This window comes from Arvicola amphibius, chromosome 4, assembly GCF_903992535.2.
Source record: "Arvicola amphibius chromosome 4, mArvAmp1.2, whole genome shotgun sequence".
Classification (NCBI taxonomy): domain Eukaryota; kingdom Metazoa; phylum Chordata; class Mammalia; order Rodentia; family Cricetidae; genus Arvicola; species Arvicola amphibius.
This window is the reverse complement of record NC_052050.1, coordinates 42220706-42240540: the sequence shown is the minus strand read 5'-3', so window position 1 is coordinate 42240540 and position 19835 is coordinate 42220706. Positions and strand designations below refer to the sequence as shown.

Genomic DNA, 19835 nt, shown 5'->3' with positions numbered 1-19835 from the left:
TGGATGTCACACTCAGACTTTATGTGAGAAGCCATTCAAGGGAGCTAGAGAGGTGGCTCAGTGGTTAAGAATACTTATTGCACTTATAGCGAGAGGCCCTGGGTCTGATTCCCAGCACCCACTTGGTGGCTCACAACTGCCTGTAACTCCGGTTGCAGAGCATCCAACACCCTCTCCTGATGACAGCCAGCATCAGGCACGCATGTGGTACACATGCAGGCAAAACACTCATATACAAGAATTAAAGTATTTAAAAAGAAGATGAAGAAGCCATTGAAGGTCTGTATACATAAGACCATAGGTTCAAGCCCCAATGCTGTGCGAAAAGGGGAGTAGGGAGAAGAGGAAAGGCTAAGGGAAAAAGGGGGCGGTGAGGAGGGAAGCAGCAACAACCACACAGCTGGAAGGAGTGGCTTCTTCCTAACAGGACTTAAGGCAATCAAGGTCAATTCCAAGCATCATCTAAAACCACCTGGTACCACCAGATTGCTGGTCTGGGGTTAAGAGCGCAAATCCCACTGTTACCTCATTATCTTCTCTGCAGAGGCTTTCTCCAGGGAGTCATGAACACACTGATCCTTGAACAATCCCATCCAAGTCCATCTTAGTGAACTGGGTTTACTTCCAGGAGCACAATGAGGGGTCACTTACAAGAGTGTGGTTGTCCCCAAAACAGTTGCCTTACTGAAAATTCTCAGCCATCATGAATGGTTTTCTACAGTTAAACGGAGACTTCCCCTCAGGTCATCTTCCACCCCGTGTACTCTAGCTTCCTGACGCTATACAGTTAGGACAGAATCACATACATCTGGGGGAGCAGTACAGTAAGGGGTACAGGAAGCACAGTCTGGACCCTCAAGGCAGGGTCTAATGCCCCCCACTTCCTCCTACCTTACCTTTAGGGCTCTTGGAGTAATAACAGTAGTAGTTTCGGCATAAAGGCTATTACACTCGGAGACAGCACACCTTAACAGTCCCCCCCTGAGCCTGGGGATCACCACAGGAGGCTGCCAGCCCTTGCGCAGGTGTGCACGGTGGAGACGGATCATCAATAACCCCAACAGCCAGCCTGCGTGGCCCTCACCCCACAGGAGGTGACTGGAAGAATGAAGGGCCAAGCATCTTAAGAAGCAGCTTCACAGCCGCTGCCCCAGTGGGGAAAGAGAGAAGTCCCATAGCTCACCATGAAAAGTCCCAGAGCGCTTAGGGAAGGCTCTTATGTGCAGAAAATAAGACAAAAGGCTCTCTAAACTGTCGGTGTAAGTGACGGAGCTGACTTTCACAGCAGCGCTGGCCGGCCTCTCGCTCACGCTCTCTTTAGAGCAGTGGCTTCTCTCACACTGCGGCCCTCTGATACAGTGCCTCATGTTACAGTGACCCCAACTGAAAAGCTATTTTCGTTGCTACCTCATAACTCTAATTTTGCTACTGTTAGGAATCATAGCGCAAATCTCTGTGAATTCCGATGGTTTTAGGCGACCCCTGTGAGCAGGTTATTCCGATCCTCCGTGGGGTCACAACCCACAGGTTGAGAACCACTGCTTTAAAGGCTCCATGAAGTGGGATGTCAGTGCCAACACATCACTGGTACACCATAGCCCCTCGGTGTCCCTCTCTAAAACAGGGTTCACTTCCACTCAACTCTGAAGAGCACAAGAGGGGACAAGAGACAGGACAATACCAGGAAATCTGGCTGTGATCAGTTCAAAGATTTAAAATCTGGCAGACCCACTCCAAGGCAAACCTGAAACCCCGCACCCCACTCCAGGCCTTACCCAGGGCAAACCTAGTCCACAATGCAATTGCTCAAGGAGAGGCAGGCCTATCCTGGGAGCTGGGCTGCAAAGGACTCAAGATGCAAATGGAGTTTGGTCACTGGCCCATTGAGGTCCCTATAAACCAGAGCCTGGACTAATGGGACTAAGGGCAGAGTTCAGAAGGTTCTAGAAGCACTTACTACAAAAAAAAAAAAAAAAAAAAAAAAAAAAAAGGCTTGGGAACAATCACATGGGATGCAGAGAAGGAAGCACTTTTCAAAGTGTCCCTCTGGCTTCTGGGGCCAAGTGAGGGCACACTAACCATAATGTGCAAATACAATCCTGCCTTTGAAAAAAACTCCAGAGGCTGAAGCAATAGCTCAGTCAGCAAAGCCCTTACACACGAGCGGTAGGGCCCAAAGCCAAACCTAGCACTCAGGTAAAAAGCCAGGAGCACGGGTGGCACTTGTAAACCCCAGCACTAGAAAGGCAGACAGGAGAGTCCTTGGGGCTTGCTGGCCAGCCAGTCTAGCCAACTCAGCAAGCCCCGGTCCCAGTTAGAGACTTATACACGCTAGCTGGCTCCTGAGGAACAGCTTCTGTGGCTGATGTGCGCCCGCGCTTACACAATCCCAACAAGCAACTCCCCCTTAACTCCCAGCCTTGCAGCAGATACCTGCACCTAGTCAGTGCCACACCAGAAGAATCCCCAGTGTGGACAGACATGAACTCAGTTCCACCAGGCCTGTGTGACATGAAGAAAGGGCCCCCTAAGGCCTCATCCTGTGACTCTGAACTCAGAGACTAAAATACCCAGTTGGCAGTCATGAGTTACCGAGTGGGGACAGCTCAGCAGACAACACTGCTTTCGGGATTTCTGAAGCTAAAAGGGATGCTGGTAAAGATCACCAGGCCTCCCTCTGGTGGCCCATTTACACCAAGGAAGGCTCGTGAGGGGACTGTATCACAGGGAGACCAGGAACTGAGCCTAAGGCATCACGGGAGCAGGTACCCTGATAACCCCAGGCTCCTGGGCCAGGTTACTCACTGCCCTTATCCTCCACACTGGTCTCAAGTTACAGAAATTCCCAAACACATGCAGAGTGTCACACAAAGACATACATCCTGGCAGACGAGACATGGCGTGGTCAGGGGGACAAGAAGGCGGTAGAACCACTGCATAAACCACTCCTCATCCCGCATGTCCGCTCTGTGACTGAAACACAAGTTTCCAGAAGACGTGGTTTCTAAAAGCCAGCCCAGCGTCCCACACATCTTTCCCTGCTCAACAGGTAAAAGCCTCCAGGTCTGTGCACAAATGACGCCCACTCTGAGCACGTGGGTCTCCGCCCCACGTCTACCTGTCTGCCCCACCCACCCACCACCCCAGCTGCTCCACTTACCCAGATGTGCCCACCGAGACACCCCTGCAGTCTCTCACTGGGGCTGCTGGGCGGGAGCAGGACCACTTGGGGCACCTACTTATGGGCTGGGCAGGGACACAGCCGCCTACCAGGCACAGGGAGCCACCCAGCAGGCCACACTGAGTCAGAGGCCAGGGTCCAAAAATCAGTTTCCTGGAGGACCTGTGACACCACCCAATGGCTCACGCATAGCTATCAGGGCAGAGACAGGCCTGCCAACCGGGCACGGAAATCGGCTCCATCAAGATTTTTTTTTTTAAACTGCACAAGTGCCAGAAACCTCTTCCTCTTGATAGGACTTTTAAATGTAAATGAAAAGACCTGTTAGTTCAAGTCTCTGGAATGCCGATATCAGTTCCTCAACTGTCTCCAGGAAAACATTCCCTCTGCTGGAGTCAGAAACAGCAGGACTCAGCCCTCCTGCCCTCTAGTCCGGTCCAGAATAAGGACACTGGCCAGGCATGTGACTCTCTGTAAATTGTCCCTTTCACTTTTTATGACAAGGCTAGACTTCAAGATTCCCAATTACTGCCACCTGCTGTTCCTTCCCACATCCAGAAAGCCACAGGCTTCAACTGCCACACTCTGCACACCTCTGGGACCCCAGGACACACAGCCCTACTTCCAAACCCTGCACAAAACCGGGGGGCAGCTTCGCCCTCAAGTTCAAGTCCTTGTGTTGTTTTTGTTTGTTTGTTTGGTTGGTTGGTTTTTCCAGACAAGGTTTCTCTCTGTAGTCCTGGCTGTCTTGGAACTCACTCTGTAGACCAGGCTGGCCTCCATCTCACAGAGATCCACCTGCTTTTGCTACCCGAGTGCTGGGATTAAAGGCATCCACCACCACCACTACCCAGCTACACCCAGCTTTTTGTTATGTGGGTCCTGGGGATGGAACCTGGGTTTTCATGCCCAAACATCAAACAATTTACCAACTGAGCTATCTCCCCCGTACCCTCCTGTACTTTTCCCCTTGCTGTCAGACAGAGTTAGGGAGAGGAGAACTGTTCACAGATCTCCAGCACGCCCAGGCCCCTGCTCCGAACCATAGCAGCCATCAAAGTCCATGTGGGGGCTGGCAAGAAGGCTCAGTGGGGAAAGGTACTTGATGCCAAGCCTTCGATCCTGGGAAACCACACTGTGGAGAGAGTGAGAGAGAGCCAACCCTCACAAGCTATCCTCTGAACTCCACGCCTCCACTGTGGCATACAGGTTCACACAGAGAAAGAGAGAGAGAGAGAGAGAGAGAGAGAGAGAGAGAGAGAGAGAGAGAACAAACCCACAGAGTCCGCGTGGATGGCAACTGTTCCAGGAGAAGGGACACAAGCAAAGGGCCTCAGGATGCCTATGGTTCCAGACACATACAAGAAGACAGAGCGAAAGGCCTGCCAATCACACAACCATGGGTCTCTTAAATTAAAGGGAATCAACGGGACAGCAGAACCTCACACAGCTGGGGCAGGGGCTGTTCTGCTTTTTAATTTCTGAGCAGCAGGCAAAACCTTCAGCCCTGCTAGAGAGCATCACCAGTGACCCCACTCTTGCGGGCCCCATTATTTCCTCCCCAAGCTCCCCTCCCTCCTCAGCACACCCCATAATTAGAGTTTAGGGCTGGGGCTTTTTATGATGTCGCTCTTTAAGTGACAACACAGAAGGAAGGGTTATTTAAATCCAACTTGCAAGGGAAAACCAGCATTGTTAAAAGGGCAAAGCAAGAGCGCATTTCCCAGGTTTTAGGTAATTTAAGGTCACTCCTGAGAAACGAGACAGAAAGAGGGGATCATGGAACCAGGCAACAACGGCCTACAGGGTTTTCCTGGGACTACTCCAATACCCAGCTTACCCATGACTCTGTGAGAGTCACATGCTTCAATGGTAGGACACATGGAAGATTACTCTCAGAAATGGATGCGAGAGGAGGCCCAGAGCCCGACAACAAGGAAAGACACCCTCAGCCCCGCCTTTGCTCCTCCTGCAGGGGCCATGATCCTACTTCCTTCCAGTCTCTCTGATCCTCCTCACCCTGGTATAAGTCTATACCTAATACGGCAGGCCCTCCCATAATGCAACGATAGGCCCTTCTCCTGGGATGAAGCCTGTGGGATCTGTTCCTGAAATGAGGCCTCATGTGGAAAACTACATGTCCATGATGTCCAGACCTCCGAGGGATGAGATCTTCCCACTTGTCCCACGATGGTGCTCACCCAGCCTTGGCATGACTTGGCCAGATAGAGAAGCCAGAGGGGCTTCCCTATCAGCTTTGTATTACTTGCCCTATTTCGTCGGATACCAAGGTCCTGTACCTGAGTGTTTGCAGCAAACTATTCTCTTCCTAGCAAAGAGAATTGTTTGTGGGGAGAAATGGGATTTAAAAGTACACTTTGGCCAGGTGGTGGCGTACACCTTTAAAGCCAGCACTTGGGAGGCAGAAGCAGGTAGATCTCTGTGAGTTCAAAGCCAGCCTGGTCTACGGAGTGAGTTCTAGGATAGCCAGGGCTACATAGAAAAACCCTGTCTCAAAAAAAAAAAAAAAAAAACCAAAACAGTAATAACAGTTTGGTGGCTGGAGAGATAACTCAGCGGTTCAAAACACTGGCTGTTCACGTAAAGGACCCAACTGGAATCCCACCCAGAACAACATGGTGGTCCACAATCTTCTGTAAGTCCAGCTCCGGGAATCCAACGTCCTCTTCTGCTCTCCACCGGCACCAGGCATGCACAACACACATGCAGAAAAAACACTCATACACATAAAATAAACACATTTTTAAAACGTTAAGCACAGTTTTGGCTAGGTGTGGTAGCATTGCACTCTGTGAGTTCAAGGCCAGCCTCATCTATGTCCTGAATTCCAGGACAGCCAGAGCTACATAGTGAGACCCTGGCTGAAAAACCAAACAAAGTGCAGTTTTCATGTGTTTTATGAACTATGAACATAAAAATGAAGACAGTTCTTTTAGTTTAGCTTTTTTTTAAGAGGGAAGGAAGGGAATGTGCTGAATTATGTGATACTTGTGGGCCTTGGGGCTCCACCTGGTTTGGCAGGCAAGAATAGGCAGCGTGGAGATGATCACCAGGGTAGCTGAGAAAACCTATTGGACGGAATAATTCAAGGTCATGATTTCCTATGGGGACCAAATATTCCCAGCCATAGCCCCAGAACTGGTTCCCTGCCCCCATTTCCTCAAAACCTGTCTTTAAAAGGTCATAAAAACAGAGAATTAGAGTTGACAGCCTGGACTCCACACTCGACACTGACCACAACTGGGTGGACTTAGACATAACTGGTCAGGTCACCGAGACTCAACTTTGTCATTTTCAAAGTGCGACAGACAACAGTGCCTGTTAGTTCATGGTGTTTCCTGGGGCTCCGAGATCAGGCTGTCATACACGCCACACACAGTTGACTGTTGGGCTGTCAACTGCAATTGAAACGATGCGGGCAAGGGTGGCGAATTCCAAGTGGCATCCTTAAAACAAGATCGTGCCCATTTCCCTCCCCCATGAAATACACTCTCCAGCTAAGACAAAAAGCAGTTTCAAAAGCCAAGTTCTAAATGCCAACACTACTTAATGAGCGCCTACCAGGAATTAAAACATATTTTCCAAATCCTTACTGTTAGCCCTTCCTTGTGGATGAGGCACCATGGCTTGAATCTGTTACTGATTACACACACCAAGCCTAAATGTAACTGCAGATTAAAGGAGCCAGGATTCACAGCAACGGCTGCCTAACGGTCTTGGATTCTGGGCTTTATTGACTCATGACTCTCTTGCTGCAACAGTATACATATCTATTACTCAAAATGTTCTAAGACTGTGACAGACCCCAAATTCCCCTGATTTAGAAGTGTCAAGGACTGAGCCCAGAGAAAGGGAAGTAGCTTGTCCAGGATGGCAAGGACAGTCTCAGGCCTGACTCTGGAGGAACCTTTGCCATCAGATGCCCAATCTTCCCTAGAGGAGTAGGATGCTGGGCAGATGCCCGCTGCGGAGCAGCGAAGGTGAGCTGAACAGGGATTCTGGGAGGGCAAGGCTGCCTGACCCGTGCTGGCTGCTGCCTGCAGCACGGCTCGCTCAGAACCACGGCCTCCAGGAGATCCGCGTTTAAAATTACCTTCCTAGATGCTTCATGCGCTTCTATTTTGAAGCCACCCACTCATAGCTGTTGCTCACACCCTCCTCCCATGTGCAATTTAACTGCTTGTCAGCACCGTCTGTCTGTGGGCAAAGGAGTCCCATCAGGTGGCTGACCCAGTCAATAATTAAAGGGAGATCCCGCAGCCCTGGCGGAGGCCTATTGAGAGGAGGGTGCCCTGCTAAATTAGACATGGGAGGGAGGCACGCTAACAGCTTAGCAACTGCTTCCTCAACAGATGGTGAGCAGGGTGCAGCCCACAGAGCAGCCTGCCAGGGGCAGGGCAGAGCAGGGCAAGGGCAAGGAGCCTCAGTTCAGCAGGCAGGGCCATGAGAGCCTGCACTCTCTCCCTGAACACGCTCAGCGATGATGGCTCTGCAGCAAAGGTCTGCACCGTACCGGCAGGCCCACCACCCTCTTGGGACTAAAGTGACACCCAAACCTTGTATTTCCCTTTCTTTTTTTAGTGGGAGGAAAACACCAACTAGAGAGTAAAATTTCCCAAAGCACCAGCCGTCTATGGGCAGGGTGGGAAAAAAAATCAGCTTCCACTTCATCTTCCCACCAAAGTGAAGCACATGAGAGCGATTTGTGCATGTGTGTACACGGACGTACATAGAGGCTTTGTGAGACAGGGTTGGACCAGTGACAGACGCCTGTATTTTCAACTATGCTGGGCTACATAGTGACGCCTTGTCTCAAAATCTAAAAGAGAGAGGGAGAAAGAGAGAGATGGAAAGAGAGAGGGAAGGAGGGAGGGAAGAAGAAAAGGAGAGAGAGAGAGAGAGAGAGAGAGAGAGAGAGAGAGAGAGAGAGAGAGAAACAGGTATTGTGACACACACCTGTGATTCCAGTGCTGGAAAGGGTGGGGGCGGGTTGCAGGAGAGGAGGATTACAGATACCTGGAAAGCATGAACAACCTGACAGACTCTGTCTCAACAGTAGAATGCTTGTGTAGCATTTATGAGGCTCTAAGTCCAACCCTCAGCACCACTAACAAACAAACAAACAAACAAATAAAAATAGCTGGGACCAGATATGGGGACTAATGCTTGTCATCCTTGTATTTGGAGGTGGGCACAAGAGGATAAAAAGTTCAAGAATATCCTTGGTTACAACGAAAATCTTTGCCAGCGTGAGCCAGGTCAGGTGTGGTGGCACACACCACAATGCCAGCACTTGGGAGGCAGAAGTAGGAAGATCTCTATGAGTTCGAGGCCAGTCTGGTCTACATAGAGAGTTCCAGACAGCCAGGGCTATGTGGAGAGACTTTGTTTCAAAAACAAGCAAAGAAAAGGCTGGGCATGTAGCTAAGTTGGTAGAGGGTTTGTCCAGCACACACACAGAGCTCAGAGGTCCATCTTAAACACCGCAGAACCCAGTCACAGTGGGGTAGGGCTGTCTTCTCAGCACTCTGGAGTTGGAGACACAGGGTCAGAAAAGTTCAAGGTCATCCTCAACTACACAGTTGAAAGCCAGCCTGAGCTACCTAAGATCATCTCAGGAAAAAAACAACAACAACAGATCAAACTGAGAGTATATCTCAGGTTAGGGTGTGTGCAGTTCAGCGTTATGGTGCGTGCCTAATCACAGAACTTCAAAATTGATTCAGTCTTTCCCCTATTACTGAACACATAGCAATCTCTAACTTTACACACAATGAGCTTCGTGCATAGATTTACATACTTGAAGGCTATAATTTCTGTAGGTGTCCAGGTCCTGTGCAGGGGACTGCGAAATCCTAAAACTATACATTACTGTCAAGTAACAGTGTAAAGTTAGTACTGCACATGAGAGCTACACACTGCTTCCTGGACCACTGGGGAAAGGTGACTGAATCGACAGAACACCCAGGCACTTGCTTGCTCACTTGCTGAGACTCCCATCCATCCTTACCAACCAGTGAGGCCTGCTCCTCTCCCTTGTGGGCTTTCCATCTAGGCACTCACTTGGAAGAGGAGGAGCACTGTGGAGCCTGAATGAACTCTATGGCTATTTTTACCTATGTTTTTACTTTTTAATTTTTGAGTTTTGTCAATACCTGTGTTTTGTAAAACGTGTATGTTTCTCTCTCTCTCTCTCTCTCTCTCTCTCTCTCTCTCTCTCTCTCTCTCTCTCTCTCTGTGTGTGTGTGTGTGTGTGTGTGTATGTGTGTGTGTGTGTGTGAGAGAGAGAGAGAGAGAGAGAGAGAGAGAGAACTTGGAGGGGTCAATTCTCTACTTCCATCATGTAAGTCCCAGGGACTAAGCTTGGGTTGGCAGGCACAGTGGCATGAGCAGGCATGCTAACACGTGCCTTAACCGGATGAGCCATCTCACCAGCCTTCACTTGTATTTTTTAATGATGAGGACAAAATATTTTTACATTTCACAATCAAACTTTATTTTCCATCATGTATGAGCTAGTTTGTTACAGTCTATTACAGAGAACACCACCCAAATTATTTAAAAGACATTAATGATTGCTAGCATTTAGGCAGTATCACTGTATGCCTGGTGTATTACATTATCAACAGCCTCTTACAGAGGGAGAAACATGGTGACTTTTGGAGTCACTCAGGCTCTCTGACCCTTCACCTGAGCTCAGCAGCTATGGTTTCACAATTGGGCATCTCCCATACACAGAACAGAGGGGAAGGAATGGCAGATGGGTGATTGGCAGAAATAGCCAGGCTACCAGAGCCAATGAAGAAAGGGAAGAAGGAAGACTAGAAGGAAGACGAACGAGAAAGCACAGAGGAAAAGGCACATGACATTGCACAGGGAACATGATGCTCACCTCAGAAACAGAGGTGCCATGCAGGGCAGTGGTGGCGCACGCCTTTAATCCCAGCACTTTGAAGGCAGAGGCAAGCGGATCTCTGTGGTCTACAGAGTGAGTTCCAGATAGCCAGGGCTACAGAGAGAAACCCCAAAGGTGCCCTGTACCCTTCAGCGGCCCTCCCACTCATGCCCCTCTGCAGAAAGGCAAGGAAAAGCAGAAGGGCAGGCCCGGACCCCGGGAATATTGCACAACGCAAGAACAGGAACTCTCTTCTTAGAGTGCAGTCTGCAGCAGGGCTCCATGGACACCCTCCCTACAAATAAGCACAGTGACCGGTCCGGCCAGGGGTCCCACAGATACCTCTGCTTCCATGGGCCTTGGGGAAGATACACACTGTCGGGATACCCCAGTACCCACAGATGTGCAGAGTAACGGGATACCGTCACGCAGACAAAGCCACAAGGGCTCCCATGCCTAGAGTGTCTACATGTTTTGGAGCTGCCTGACAGATCTGGGACTGACGCAATAGAGCATCTTTCAGGTCATTTTGATGAATGTCAGTTCCTGGAAGCAAGGAGAATTACTGCAGTGTTGATGGGAACAGCAAAAGACTGGAAACACCCTAAACATCCATCAGCGGGAGATTGGTTTGAAAAAAAAAAATAAAAAGCTATGTGGGGTGGTGCACACCTATGGACCCATTGGGAAGGTTGAAGCAGGAGAACTATATCTCGTACATGGTGTGTACCACGCCAGCCAGGGCTACATACACGGCAAGCCCCTGTCTCAACACTCAAAATTCCTGATACTAATAATGACACAGGCACAAAGAGGAAATAGCATGCAATTGTTAAAAAGTAATGAAATGATGGGCTTGGTGGCACACTTCTTTTATCCCAGCACTTGGGAGGAGACAGCAGATCTTTGAGACGTTCAAGGCCAACCAGGTCTCTACAGGGAGTTCCAGGATAACCAAGGCTGTACAGTGAAACCCTATCTCAAAAACAAACAAACAAACAAACAGAGAAGAGTGGGGGCAGTGAGTAGCTCAAGGGTAAAGGTGCTTACCACCAAATCAATCCCCAGGACCAACATATCGACAGGAGAGAATCTATTCCCTTACGTTATACACACTCTCTCACACACACACCATACCATAACATATGTGAACACACGCTAAATAAATAAACAAATGGAATACAAATAATTTAAAATTTTGAAGTGTAAATGCCTCTGAAAAGGGAAAGCAGGTGGCCGTGGGGAGGGAGGAACACCGCAGTAGAAAATGTGTCCGTGAAGGAGGTTTCCTCTTTTACTCTACAGCCTTCCATAACTTCTCAGTGTCTTGTACTACATGCATAAATTGCCTACATTAAATATATATATATCTGTATATATATACAGATATATATATATATATATATCTGTATATATATACAGATATATATATATATATATATATATATATATATATATATATATGACAAAACAACACACAGTAACTGGCAGTTTTCCAAGAGCGTTTCAACATCACAGAACAGGAAGGTACTCGACCATCAGTTTCCCCATTTACAGCGATAGCCACAGTCCAGAGGCGGCAGCATGCCCTGGTGACAGAAGTGGCAGTGCATGCCCACAACCCCTGCCCTTCAGAAGCACAAGAACAGCTGCAAGTCCAAGTCCAGCCTGGTCTAAACAAAGAGCTTCAAGCCAGCTAGGGATACCTGCTGTAGAAGAAGAGGAGGAGAGACAGTGGGGAGAGGGGAGTGTTGGAGGCAGCAGGGAGAGGGGAGTGTTGGCACATACCTTCAATTTAATCCTAGCACCTGAGAGGCAGAGGCAAAGGAATCTGTGAGTTCGGGCCACCTAGGACTACATCAGCAACTACACAGTGAGACCAGCTCAGACAACAAGGCACATTGCATGTGAATGACAGGTTCAGAAAGAGAAACCACATCTCCAGCGTGCAGGTCTGTTTTCTCTACTTCCTACTTTCTCTCCACCAGAGACTCAGGGTGCTGCTACCAGCGTGACCTGACCTGGTTAAACCCTTCCCAGGCTGCAGGCACAGGAGGGAAGGGGCCCACAAGTCCCTGAGGGAAGTCAGGACAGAGTCATGGTTGGAGCACCCAGGTGAGAAGCCAGGAGTAGGCACATGGACATGGGATGGGGAGGGGGAAAGTCTGCTGCAGCCTCCAGTCCTGACTCTGGGCACTCGGCCAGGATGGCCATTCCTGTGTCCTCAGCAGGGAGCCTGCCACTTGCCCTGATGCCTTCATGCCAGCAACCAGGCAACTAAACAGCCTCAGATCCTAGACCCAAGCCTGCGGTGCCAACCAGAGCCAAACCACCCCTGTTAAATACCACTCCTGTCAGCGTGTTTACATAGAAGAAAAACCTTGAAGAACTGTGCAGAAGATCATAAAACCTCAGAGCCAGGGGGAGTAAGAAAATATAATGCTTTTCCTCTGCAGTAAAAATCCACCATGTCCACTTCATTTATTGGTGGCCAGAAAAAGCCCAGTCCAAATCTTAATACTTAATACCTAGTTAGCAAATGCTAACAAACCTAAGACCAAATAGTCTTTTCAACAAACTCCAGCCCACTGAGGGCCAAGACTCGGTAGGAGCTCCAAGGATAATTAGAATGACTACCATTTGGAAAACATAGACCATAAATATAATTACGCCAGACATGTGCCACTATAAGGACCTCCCAGGAGCCCATGAAGAACATCTTAATGATCCCATTTTACAGAGGCAGAAACCAAAGCTCTGGGGTGAAACAATTCATCCTAGGTTTCAGAACTAGCAAATGGCAAATAGGCCAGTCTAGCTCCAAAGTGCCTCCCGACACATACTTCACAAGACACTGCCCTGTCTGAAGGAGTTCCCCTCTGCAGAATAGTACTTCCTCTAAACCCACTGTCAGAAGCAAGGCAGAGAAGCCCATGACTTAGCGTCCCCAGATGCCAAAGTCCATCCATCTGAGCCCCAAAAGGGTACAATCTAAGCAGGCAGAGGTAGGAACTGAAGGGTGGGGGGCACAGCAGTTCCCAGGAGCTCCAAACATCTGTCCATGTGGCAACCGGAGTGCTGGGCTCAGACCAGGGGCCCTGGGGACTCTGCATTCAGTGACACCAGAGTCTCAGCCTAGAAGAGAATTCACAGGCGCATCTCTACCTCCCCCTCCCCCCCCCCAGAGCAGGCATCTTGCACCAACTGACCAACTTCCAGAAGTAATGTACTTCTCTTTTCCTATGTGTCCAAGTGTCTGACACCGTCAAATGTTCAGTAAATGTTTGCTAAGTATTATCATCACCCTCTGGAAGGTATGAAGGACAAAACTCTCCTTGGATGTGACACATTGCAGGGCCCCGAATGCTGGCGTGAACCAGACCAAGACCACAGGAACCTCCTTCACAGTCTGCTTCTCAGACAAAGTACCTCTCCCCCAAAAGCTCAACTCCTCACCATGAAGCAAAGTTGGCCTCATCTACAGAAGGAACACACACAGTCAAAAGACTACACCCGGCACCCTACATGCTAAGGGAGTTCTTGATGTTGGAGGTCCTGCCAGGAGGCCACAAAGGGCTGCGTGACAGAAACAGACCTTACATTAGCCCATCCTTTGAAGGCCTGTTTCTGTAGACACACAATTCTACGGACCCTGCGTGGCAGGACAGCAGTCTGTGAGTTCACTGTACAAGTAAAAAGACCTACGTTTGGAGCACGGCGTGTGTCCTGGCTGGTCTGTGTCAACTTGACACAAGCTAGAGTCATCAGAGAGGAAGGAGCCTCAGCTGAGGAAATGCTTCCATGAGATCCAGCTGTAAGGCTGGTGATCCTGGGTTCTATAAGAAAGCAGGGCTGAGCAAGCCACGGGAAGCAAGCCAGTAAGCAGCTCCCCTCCATGGCCTCTGTATCAGCCCTTGCCTCCGGGACCCTGCCCTGCTTGAGTTCCTGTCCTGACTTCATTCAGTGATGAACAGCGATGCTGAAGTGTGAGCCTAATAAACCCTCTCCTCCCCAACTTGCCTTTTGGTCATTGTATTTCGCTACAGCAATAGAAACCCTAACAAAGACAGGATGAAAATGTCTTTTATGGAGGGGTACACAGAAGATCTCGTCTACTCCAACAATGTGGCAAAGAAAGGCCAGCAAGGGTTGCCCGCGCTGACAAGGCAGAGGTCACACAGGAACAGACATGGGATGTCTCAAAATGGAGCTATCCAAGGCCCCAGGCCTAGCACCCTCCCTGCTAGAAAAGATAGGACAGAAAAGGGAAAGGAAACAGACGAGAGAGACAACTCAGCCAGACAGGAAGAGCTCCAGGCATGGTGAGGAGAGGCAAGCTTCAAGCCTGAAAACTCAAAAAGCAGCCCTGTGTGTTATGGACAGAGATTCTAGGGCTGGCATCAGGAGGCCTAACAAAAGCCTGAGAAGCAGGCACGGTGACACACTGGAGAAGTGTGACTCCTGAGGGCACCGGGAGCCCCCACCAACAGTCCACCTCCTTTGGTGCCATGACAGGGAATGGAAGGCTGAAGTAGCCCAGTGCCTGGAAAGCCCAGTGCCTGGAAAGCCCCGTGCACAAGGCTGACAAAAGCATCACCCTCCGCTGAAGCAATGCATGGGTGTTCCAGGCACAAGGAAGCCCTCGGGCTGAGACCCGCAGACTGGGGGGGGGTTGCACAACTTATGGCTGGGTAGTCTTTCCCAACAGTGAAAAGGCCGCTTTCTGAGAACACCCACAGTAAGTAGGCAAAGAAGGGAGACATGGTAGTAGATGCAATGTTGGGTTGGAATATGCCAGGACCCCACCTGTGTCTGCAGAACGCCAAGAATCCACATCACATTTTCTGAATGGGCCAAGTCATGGACGTCAGAAACAAAGGCTGGGGAGATGGCTGAGTGGGAAGAGCGCTTGGTGCACAACCACAAGGACCTGGGTTCAGACCCCAGCACCCATGTAAATAGCAGGCTTTCTACAGTTACAGTAGAGATAAGAGTGTTGAGGGGCAGAAACGGGAGAGTGGCTGCAGAATGCTGGCAGCCAGTCTAGGGAAACAGTGAGCTCCAGGTTAGTGAGAGAAGAGGCCCTGTCTTAAGGGAAGTCAATGGAAGAGTGACAGAGAAGGATGCCCGTGTCTTCCTCTGGTCTCTGAAATGTGTGCACACACACCTGCATGTATATACACATGCACAAGCATGCACGGGCACAAAATGGTGGAAATGCCATCTCTTTCCCCTCCACAATTCACCTCAAACCTGGGTCTGAGGTAAGTTTCCCTAATAGCTGGCTCTGAGAGAGAGGTTGGCCTGCAGCAAGAGGTTCAGGAAAGAGGCCTGAACAGGGAGGCTGACACTAGGGTCCAACGGCAGGCACAGACAACCCTGTGAAGACCTCTGGAGCCAGGAAGGTCATTAGACCTGGTCTCCGATGGAGATGAGAGGCTAGGGTTTGTACCCCAGCTTCCAGGTGGGGTGAAGACGACATTCCCTTTGGCAGCAGGGGACAGGAGGTAGGCTCCTGAGGGGTCCCTGCTGCAAGCTGCCCCTGCTGCAAGCCTCGCCTCTGCAGCGGGTTCCCCAAGCAGCTCTCGGCTCCAGCAGAGCTTCAGTCCAAGGGTTTCAGAAAGACACCGTACGAGAAGTCACGGAGGAAGAACACTGTCACTCATGGAGGCTCTGACAGGATCTAATGTTCTCAGTACTGGTTTTAGATTATTTTTAAGAACACATAATTTCACTTCAAAAAAAAAAAAAGCCTGTCGACAAGTTGCTCTGTGAATTTTCCATTTTCTTCCTCATCGTGCTCAAGTTCCTACTTCACACACCTGGAAAAAAAAATCTATTTTTTGATCTGTAGGCTCAAGCCATGTCACGTGAGCAGATACTCGCACTGAGCCAGGGGCCAGGGCTTGGCAACAAAATGGTTAAAACTTAACAGTGGGGATAAAATTAAACCTGAGAAATGTTTGTCACATTAAATTCTATGAAAATGAAAATCCATCCAAAACATTTTTACATAAATATGGCATGAAAAATGCAGGTTCACTGAAGAAAACCTGATGGAGGAAGGAAAGTCACCCACAAGTGTGATGGCACAGCTCTATGATCCCAGCCACTGGGGAGTCTGAGGCAGGAGGATTGCAAGTTCAAGGACTGCCTGGGCAACTTAGTGATTCCCTGTCTTAGAATTAAAAAACATTCCAAGTGGGCAGGGAATATGGCATGTTCAAGGCCCCTGGGCTGAATTCTAGAACAAAACAAGGAAAGGCAAGTGCCAAGAGGAAAACAAGCCAGCTAGAGGGCTACTCTTCAACTCTATCCCCATGCATCCATGTCTCTCGGCATTTGTTTTTCCTGTCATTTTCTTTTATATTTATTTATTATGTATACAACATTTGGCCTCCATGTGTGCCTGCAGGCCAGAAGAGGGTGCCAGATCTCATTACAGATGGTTGTGAGCCACCATGTGGTTGCTGAGAGTTGAACTCAGGACCTCTGGAAGAACAGTCAGTGCTCTTAACCTCTGAGCCATCTCTCCAGCTCATTTTTCCTGTCTTTTGAGACAGTGTTTCATGTATCCTAGGCTAACCTTGAACTCCAGATCTTGTGTCCATTTCCAAAGTGCTGGGAGGCTATATACCTCCTTGCCAAGACCTTCACCCTCCCTCCCTCCTTCCCTCCTTCCCTTCCTCACCACCCCCCCCGTCTCTCTCTCTCTCTCTCTCTCTCTCTCTCTCTCTCTCTCTCTCTCTCTCTCTCTCTCTCTCTCTCTCTCTCTCTCTCTCTCTGAAACAGGGTTTCACTGGATCTGTAGACCAGGCTGGCCTCAAACTCAAAGAGATCCGCCTGCCTCTGCCTCCCAAGTGCTGCGATTAGAGGCGGGCGCCTCTCATAATTGGACTCCTGCTTTTGTCTGTTAGTTGTATAGCAGGATCACTTTTTAACTCTTTACAATAAGTACGGTGTTTTTAAAGGCTGTCATCAAATGTGCTTGGTTTTGCCGGCACGAGAGCCCAGGGATGTATGTTTAGTGTTCTAGATATCAGGGTTGTATGCAGTTACCATCAGTGTAAAGTATAAAGCACGCTGTGATGAACATCCTCGGGGTCAAATTCCTCTGAATCCTGGCTGGCCCTCAACACAAACCCCTGGTGCCTCCACTCAAGTGACCACTGAGTGTGCCTCAGGCTGGGCAGGGCGACAAATGTTTAGAAATCCCAATAGAAAAGACCCAGGCTCCGTCTAAAAAAAAAAAAACAAAAAAACAAAACAAAAAAAAAAAACCAAACAACCAAAATACATAAAACAAAAAACTCTTCCCCGAAAAACCTAAAGAATGAGATCCTCAAGCCTGAGGCATTAGCAGCAGAGAGAGGAAGCACCCGGGAGTCCACCTCAGCATCTCCAAAGGCTAGAGCCTCCCTTTGGTTATTCTGCATGTATTTAGATGAGAGGAATGGAGGGTCAGAGGACAATCCTCTGGAGTTGGTTCTTTCTCCACCATGTGGATCCAAGGGATTGAATTTCGGTCAGCAGGCTTGGCAGCAACAGCCCTGACCCACTGGGCCGTCTCACCTGAGCCTTCATCGTGTCCTAAAGAGCTTCTCTGTCATAAAAACAAACAAGCAAAACCATGTAGAGGGGATGGAGAATAGCTCAGCCGTTAGGAGCACACACAGCCCTTGCAGGGGACCTGGATTTGGTTTCCGAAGCACAGATCATGGCAGCTCACAACCATCTGCAACTGCAGTTCCAAGGGTTCTGCAGCCTCTCCTGTCCCCACACAGCCATGAGCTGCACATGGTGTGGTGTATCCATGCAGGCAAAACACTCCTACACATAAAACTTTAAACAATCCAGGGAGACACCTGATATTGTGAAACTGGCCTCCGGCTTCCACATCTGCATACACGTTCATGGAACCTACCCTCATATGCACAGACATGCACACAAGCGGGGTGGGGGCACTATAACACATGCTGGAAATTGTAGCATGTGCCCATGATCCTAGCGCTCAGAAAGCTGACTCCAGGGAGCTGCATATTCATAGGCCAGTCGCAATAGTCTTGACTACATGACAATGTCCCTGTTTAAACAAAAAACCAAACAAAGAAAGCCAGACATGTCAGTCTTCATCCTTAAAGGGACAGGAAACCCTTCTTACAGGTTAAGTCTGCCTCTGTGAAAAACAGGCAGCCATGACTGAAGGGGCTGATCTCGCAGTGATGGTATCCCGGGAGGGCTGAAACAGGCAGCAGGGAGGGATCATGGGGTTGTAGTTTTCCCTGTGTGGCCAGATTTCAAACTTGCATCACCATGGTCCAGTCTGCTGGGACACAGGCCAGTCAGGCTATCACCTCCACCAGTAGAGGGCCCTTCTGCAGCTACTTTGCCCTTCTGGACACGGGACTCTGGGCTGGGACACAGCATATCCGACTGCCGGCTCAGTGACTAGAGTCTCGTAGGCACTCACGTATTCACTACTTCTGTTAAAGAATACATACAAATGCTTGGCCTGCCTACGTGTCTGTGTACCATGTGATGCCTTGTACCCTCAGGTGTCAGAAGAGGGCATCGGATCCCCCTGGAACTAGAGTTACAGGTGGTTGTAAGCCAGCATGTGAGTACGGGGAGTCAAATCCAGGTCCACTGGAAAAGCAGCAAGTGCTCTTAACCACTGAGCCTTTTCTCCAGCCTACGCAGTAACAGGTAAAACTGTGACATTACAGCGCTGAAGAAGGGATTTTTACAAAGAAAAGCAACCACCACCACCCAATTTATTTCACTCTGGCTTTCCCATCTATACGCTTATTTCTGCCAATTGAGTGACCATAAATGCTGCAGGCATACAACTTTGCCAACTGGGTATCTATTTTCTTAATGTAATGTCATAAACGTGACCCTGCTCTTTCCAGCCTCCTAAAGTAGCATGTGGGTCCATAGTAACCCACACATGGCATAATGATCCATCAGGGCTATAGCACATGTGATTAACCACATCCTTGCACTGGACAGCTCTTGTTGTCTGCTCTCCCGCCGGTATTACTGATAGTTTTACTAGGTTCTCATAAATTCTGCCTTGTTGCTGAGTCATCGCCTTAGGAGAAACTCCCGGGAGAGATGGAACTGGACCAGACATTGTGTACTGTGTTCTACAGGACCATGTGAGAAAGGGAACATCAGGCCAGACCAAGGAGGATCTTCCATGCTGAGGCTCAATGCCTCACTCTCGGAATAAGTAAGGACAACTCACCCACATGACGTTCTTGCAGGTGGCAGGCATAGCCTGACCAAACCAGAGTTCTGCCAGCTGCCCAGAATCAGAAAATACACTTTGTGCAAGTCAAAACCACACCTTTTTATAGCAGGTCTGCATCCTAGTCTCCATATTGTTCTTTACTAAAAAATTAAGAAAAGAGGTTGGATGTGGCCTACCCGCAGAGTGCTTGCCCAGTAAGTGTGAGGCCCTAGGTTCCATCAGCAGCACTGCAGGAGCTAAGAAAGGTAGTGCAGTAGTCAGGAAGGTCAATAGTTCAAGGTCATGCTTGGCTACAGAGCAAGTGAGAGGCCAGGCAGTGTCACAGGAGCCCCTGTTTCAAAACAACAAAAAAGCATAATAAAAAGAAATTTTAAAGTAAGAAATACGGCGCCAGGCATGGTGGTGCATGCCTTTCACCCCAGCACTTGGGAGGCAGAGGCAGGCAGTGTGGGGTGCCTTTCACCCCAGTACTTGAGAGGCAG

At 49.3% G+C, this 19835-nt stretch overlaps 1 protein-coding gene across 5 annotated transcripts in view; it reads right to left on the bottom strand.

The window, feature by feature from the left end:
- Ksr1 (kinase suppressor of ras 1) overlaps positions 1 to 19835 on the bottom strand; it is a 142577-nt gene that overhangs the window by 104167 nt on the left and 18575 nt on the right. Inside the window, exon 1 of one of the 5 annotated variants that reach the window (XM_038328673.1) lies at positions 3161 to 3284. The exons of the other annotated variants lie outside the window; for them this stretch is intronic. The gene's annotated coding sequence lies outside the window, so the exon portion shown is untranslated. Of the gene's footprint in view, positions 1 to 3160; positions 3285 to 19835 lie in introns of those variants that run through there. 5 annotated transcript variants of the gene reach the window in all.